The sequence below is a fragment of the Triticum dicoccoides genome, chromosome 7A, assembly GCF_002162155.2.
Source record: "Triticum dicoccoides isolate Atlit2015 ecotype Zavitan chromosome 7A, WEW_v2.0, whole genome shotgun sequence".
NCBI lineage: Eukaryota > Viridiplantae > Streptophyta > Magnoliopsida > Poales > Poaceae > Triticum > Triticum dicoccoides.
Window position 1 is genome coordinate 565,591,810 of NC_041392.1, and position 6,398 is coordinate 565,598,207.

Sequence of the window (6,398 nt, forward strand, 5' to 3'; positions counted from 1 at the left end):
CCAGGGGGTCAGGCGCGCCCTGGGCCCTCGTGGCCACCGCGTAAGGCGGTTGGTTCCCTTCTTTCGCCGCAAGAAAGCTAATATCCGGATAAAAATCATGTCCAAAATTCAGCCCAATCGGAGTTGCAGATCTCCGGGAATTTAAGAAACGGTGAAGGGGCAGAATCTGGAATGCAGAAACAGAGAGAGACAGATCCAATCTCGGAGGGGCTCTCGCCCCTCCGCCGCCATGGAGGCCATGGACCAGAGGGGAAACCCTTCTCCCATCTAGGGAGAAGGTCAAGGAAGAAGAAGAAGAAGAAGAAGGGGGGCTCTTTCCCCTCTCTCTCCCGGTGGCGCCGGAACGCCCCTGGGCCATCATCGCGACAACGATCTACACCAACAACTTCACCGCCATCATCACCAACACTTCCCCCCTCTATGCAGCGGTGTAACCTGCTACCTCTTGAGCACTGCGTTGGATTTCCCCGAAGAGGAAGGGATGATGCAGCAAAGTAGCGTAAGTATTTCCCTCAGTTTTTGAGAACCAAGGTATCAATCCAGTAGGAGGCTACGCTCGAGTCCCCCGTACCTACACAAAAACAATAGCTCAACGTAACCAACGCGCTTAGGGGTTGTCAATCCCTTCACGATCACTTACGAAAGTGAGATCTGATAGAGAAGATAAATAATATTTTTGGTATTTTTGATATAGAGATGCAAAGTAAAAAGTAAAAGCAAAGTAAAAGCAAAGCAATAATAAAGTAATGGAGATTGATATGATGAGAAAGAGACCCGGGGGCCATAGGTTTCACTAGTGGCTTCTCTCAAGAGCATAAGTATTCTACGGTGGGTGAACAAATTACTGGTGAGCAATTGACAGAATTGAGCATACTTATGAGAATATCTAGGTATGATCATGTATATAGGCATCACATCTGAGACAAGTAGACCGAAACGATTCTGCATCTACTACTATTACACCACTCATCGACCGCTATCTAGCATGCATCTAGAGTATTAAGTTAAAAACAGAGTAACGCCTTAAGCAAGATGACATGATGTAGAGGGATAGTTTCATGCAATATGATAAAAAAAACCATATTGTTATCCTCGATGGCAATAATACAATACGTGCCTTGTTGCCCCTTCTATCACTGGGAAAGGACACCGCAAGATCGCACCCAAAGCTAAGCACTTCTCCCATGGCAAGAACAACCAATCTAGTAGGCCAAACCAAACTGATAATTCGAAGAGACTTGCAAAAATAACCAATCATACATAAAAGAATTCAGAGAAGATTCAAATATTATTCATAGATAGACTGGATCATAAACCCACAATTCATCAGTCTCAACAAACACACCGCAAAAAGAAGATTACATCGAATAGATCTCCACAAGAGAGGGGGAGAACATTGTATTGAGATCCAAAAAGAGAGAAGAAGCCATCTAGCTACTAGCTATGGACCCGTAGGTCTGAAGTAAACTACTCACACTTCATCGGAGGGGCTTGGATGATGATGTAGAAGCCCTCCGTGATCGATGCCCCCTCCGGCGGAGCTCCGGAATAGGCCCCAAGATGGGATCTCGTGGATACAGAAAGTTGCAGCGGTGGAATTAGGTTTTTGGCTCCCCTTCTGATCGTTTGGGGATACGTGGATATATATAAGGGAGGAAGAAGTACGTCGGTGGAGCTTCAAGGGGCCTACGAGGCAGGGGGCGCGCCCTAGGGGGAGCGCCCTCCACCCTCGTGAGCACCTCGTGGCTTTCTTGATGGAGGGTCCAAGTCTCCTGGATCTTATCTGATGAGAAAATCATGTTTCCGAAGGTTTCATTCCGTTTGGACTCCGTTTGATATTCCTTTTCTTCGAAACCCTAAAACAGGCAAAAAACAACAATTCTGGGCTGGGCCTCCGGTTAATAGGTTAGTCCCAAAAATAATATAGAAGTGGATAATAAAGCCCAATAATGTCTAAAACAGTAGATAATATAGCATGGAGCAATCAAAAATTATAGATACGTTGGAGACATATCATAACCCCTCTTTTACCTGCTGTAATCTCTACTTAAACATGGTGCTCAACGCTATATATTATTTCCCAATGATGTATGGCTATCCTATGATGTTTGAGTAGATCCGCTTTGTCCTATGGGTTAATTGATGATCGTGATTGGTTTGAGTTGCATGTTTTATTATTGGTGTTGTCCTATGGTGCTCTCCACGTCGCGCAAGCGTGAGGGATCCCTGTTGTAGGGTTTGCAATATGTTCATGATTTGCTTATGGTGGGTGGCGTGAGTGATAGAAACACAAACCCGAGTAAGTAGGTTGTTTGTGTATGGGAATAAAGAGGACTTGATGCCTTATAATGCTATGGTTGGGTTTTACCTTAATGATCTTTAGTAGTTGCAGATACTTGCTAGAGTTCCAATCATAAGTGCATATGATCCGAGAAGAGAAAGTATGTTAGCTTATGCCTCTTCCTTAAATAAAATTGCAATAATGATTACCGGTCTAGTTATCGATTCCCTAGGGACAAATAAGTTGTGTCTTTATCTAAACAACCCCTACTTTTTATTTATGCGCTCTTTATTATCTTGCAAACCTATCCAAAAACACCTACAAAGCACTTCTAGTTTCATACTTGTTCTAGGTAAAGCGAACGTTAAGCGTGCGTAGAGTTGTATCGGTGGTCGATAGAACTTGAGGGAATATTTGTTCTACCTTTAGCTCCTCGTTGGGTTCGACACTCTTACTTATCAAAAGAGGCTACAATTGATCCCCTATACTTGTGGGTTATCAAGACCTTTTTCTGGCACCGTTGCCGGGGAGTTATAGCGTGGGGTGAATATTCTCGTGTGTGCTTGTTTGCTTTATCACTAAGTAATTTTTATTTTATGTTCTAAGTTGTTCTCTATCTTTAGTTATGGATATGGAACACGAAATGCCAAAAAATTAGGTTTACTTGCTACTCATGGAGATGGGGAACCTCCTAAAACCCTCGATGCTCATTTCGTGAAAGAGATTATGTACTACTTTGATAATCCTGAGAAAACCCCATTCAATTATGTTATGGGAGACATGTTGGATCAATGTGAATACTTTAGGGATTATCGCTTGACTCAAAAAGGGAAACTATTATGGGATCAAATTTATATGTTGTATTGGTATGCTAGGAAACTATGCTTGAGATATGATTATACTTGTTTCTCTAGGATGAAGGCTCCACACCTTCCCTTTTCATGCAAATTTAATGATGATAAAACCTTGGCTTCTTATGCTAATGGTATATATGATTACTATGATGTGGAGCAAATAGAAGAATTCGTTGCTTTTATGGGTGCTTATGAAATTGAATCTTTGTTTAAAGAGTGTGAAAATCTTGATGATGCTATTTACAGACCTGAAAATTTTTCTATACTTAAATAATGCTATGAGAATTATGAATTCAATTCCGATATTGATGAATTTATTGAGAGAGTCTCCGCTGTCCAGGAAGAGACTAATATTTTGTAGGAATTTATGGAAGAAGAAATTGATGAAACTGTGAGCTCATTGGATGAAAAAGATGATGAGGAGAGCGAAGAACAAAAGGAGGAAGAGCGGATTAGCTACCCATGCCCACCTTCTAATGAGAGTAACTCTTCAACTCATATATTGTTTAATTTCCCTTCATGCTTACCGAAGGATGAATGCTATGATGATTGTTATGATCCCGTTGATTCTTTTGAAATATCCCTTTTTGATGATGCTTGCTATGCTTATGGCCAAGATGCCAATATGAATTATGCTTATGGAGATGAACTTGCTATAGTTCCTTATGTTAAACATGAACTTGTTGCTATTGCACCCACACATGATAGTCCTATTGTCTTTTTGAATTCTCCAAACTACACTATATCGGAGAAGTTTGCCCTTATTAAGGATTATATTGATGGGTTGTGTTTCACTACTACACATGATGATTTTGATATATATAATATGCGTGTGCTTGCTGCTCCTACTTGCAATTATTATGAGAGAGGAAGTACATCTCCGTCTCTCCATGTTTCCAATATGATAAAATTGCAAGAAACTGTTTATACTATGCATTGGCCTTTACTATGTGTGCATGAATTGTTCTTTTATGACATGTCGATGCATAGGAAGAGATTTAGACTTCATTGTTGCATTATATATGTTACTTTGTGCTCACTACTAAATCACAAATCATTGTTAATTAAAATTGGCTTTGATATACCTTGGGATCCGGGTGGATTCATTACTTGAGCACTATATGCCTAGCTTAATGGCTTTAAAGAAAGCGCTGCCAGGGAGACAACCCGGAAGTTTTAGAGAGTCATTTATTTCTGTTGAGTGATTTTATATAGTTTAAAAACAAAGAAAATAAAGAGGGGAACCCAAAACTTTTCAAAAAGGAAAGTGAAAGTGAGAGAGACAAGCATTGTTGAAGTGGGGAGCTCCTTGAACTTTGTTCATGCTCACGGAAACTTTGTGAATCTTGATTACAGAAACTTTTCAACAAAAATAATTATCCCCTTGCACAATTCCATTGTATTATGAAAATAATGTGCCAAGATTTTCCTTTAGGATGTTTACATTGCTTGTTGGTTTGTGCGGTGCAGAACAGGAACTTTGGTTGTAGTGCGTGATTTTACATTTTTTTACTGGAACGTCAAACGGTTCTGAAACATTTGCACTGTCTTTCTATACAAATTTTTTATTTTTCCTAATTATTTCAGAATTTTTGGAGTACCAGAAGTATGGTGAATGTTCATATTACTACAGACTGTCCTGTTTAAGACAGATTCTGTTTTTGATGCATAGTTTGCTTGTTTTGATGAAACTATCAATTTCTATCAGTGGATTAAGCCATGGAAAAGTTATATTACAGTAGCTACAATGCAAAAACAAAATATGAATTGGTTTGCAACAGTACTTAGAGTAGTGATTTGCTTTATTATACTAACAGATCTTACCGAACTTTCTGTTAAGTTTTGTGTGATTGAAGTTTTCAAGTTTTGGGAGAGATCACGATGGATGAAGGAATAAGGAGTGGAAAGATCCCAAGCTTGGGGATGCCCGAGGAACCCCAAGGAAATATTCAAGGACTCCCAAGAAACCAAGCTTGGGGATGCCCCAGAAGGCATCCCCTCTTTCTTCTAACGATCATCGGTAATTTCACTTGGAGCTATATTTTTATTCGTCACATGATATGCGTAAATCTTGGAGCGTCTTTTGCATTTAGTTTTCTCTTTTCTTTGATGCACCATGCTGGTATGAGATAGTCCTTGGTTGATTTATAGAATGCTCATTGCACTTCACTTATATCTTTTGAGTATGGCTTTATAGAATGCTTCGTGTGCTTCACTTATATCTTTTGAAGTTTGTATTGCATGTTTCTCTTCACATAGAAAACCGCCATTTGTAGAATGCTCTTTTGCTTCACTTATATTTGTTAGAGCATGGGCATATCTTTTTTAGAAAGAATTAAACTCTCTTGCTTCACTTATATCTATTTAGAGAGATGACAGAAATTGGTCATTCACATGGTTAGTCATAAAATCCTACATAAAACTTGTAGATAACTGAATATGATATGTTTGATTCCTTGCAATAGTTTTGCGATATAAAGGTGGTGATATTAGAGTCATGCTAGTGGGTAGTTGTGGATTGTATAAATACTTGTGTTTAAGTTTGTGATTCCCGTAGCATGCATATATGGTGAACCGTTATGTAACGAAGTTGGAGCATGAGGTATTTACTGATTGTATTCCTTATGAGTGGCGGTCGGGGACAAGCGATGGTCTTTTCCTACCAATCTATCCCCCTAGGAGCATGCGTGTAGTACTTTGTTTCGATGACTAATAGATTTTTGCAATAAGTATGCGAGTTCTTTATGACTAATGTTGAGTCCATGGATTATACACACTCTCACCCTTCCGTCATTACTAGCCTCTTCGGTACCGTGCATTGCCCTTTCTCACCTTGAGAGTCGATGCAAACTTCGCCGGTGCATCCAAACCCTGTGATATGATACGCTTTATCGCACATAAGCCTCCTTATATCTTCCTCAAAATAGCCACCATACCTACCTATTATGGCATTTCCATAGCCATTCCGAGATATATTGCCATGCAAATTCCATCATCATCATATACATGACTTGAGCATTTATTGTCATATTGCTTTGCATGATCATAAGATAGCCAACATGATGTTTTCATGGCTTGTCCATTTTTTATGTCATTGCTACGCTAGATCATTGCACATCCCGGTACACCGCCGGAGGCATTCATGTAGAGTCATATCTTCGTTCTAGTATCGAGTTGTGATATTGAGTTGTAAGTAAATAAAAGTGTGATGATCATCATTATTAGAACATTGTACCATGATAAAAAATAAAAGTGGCCAAAGA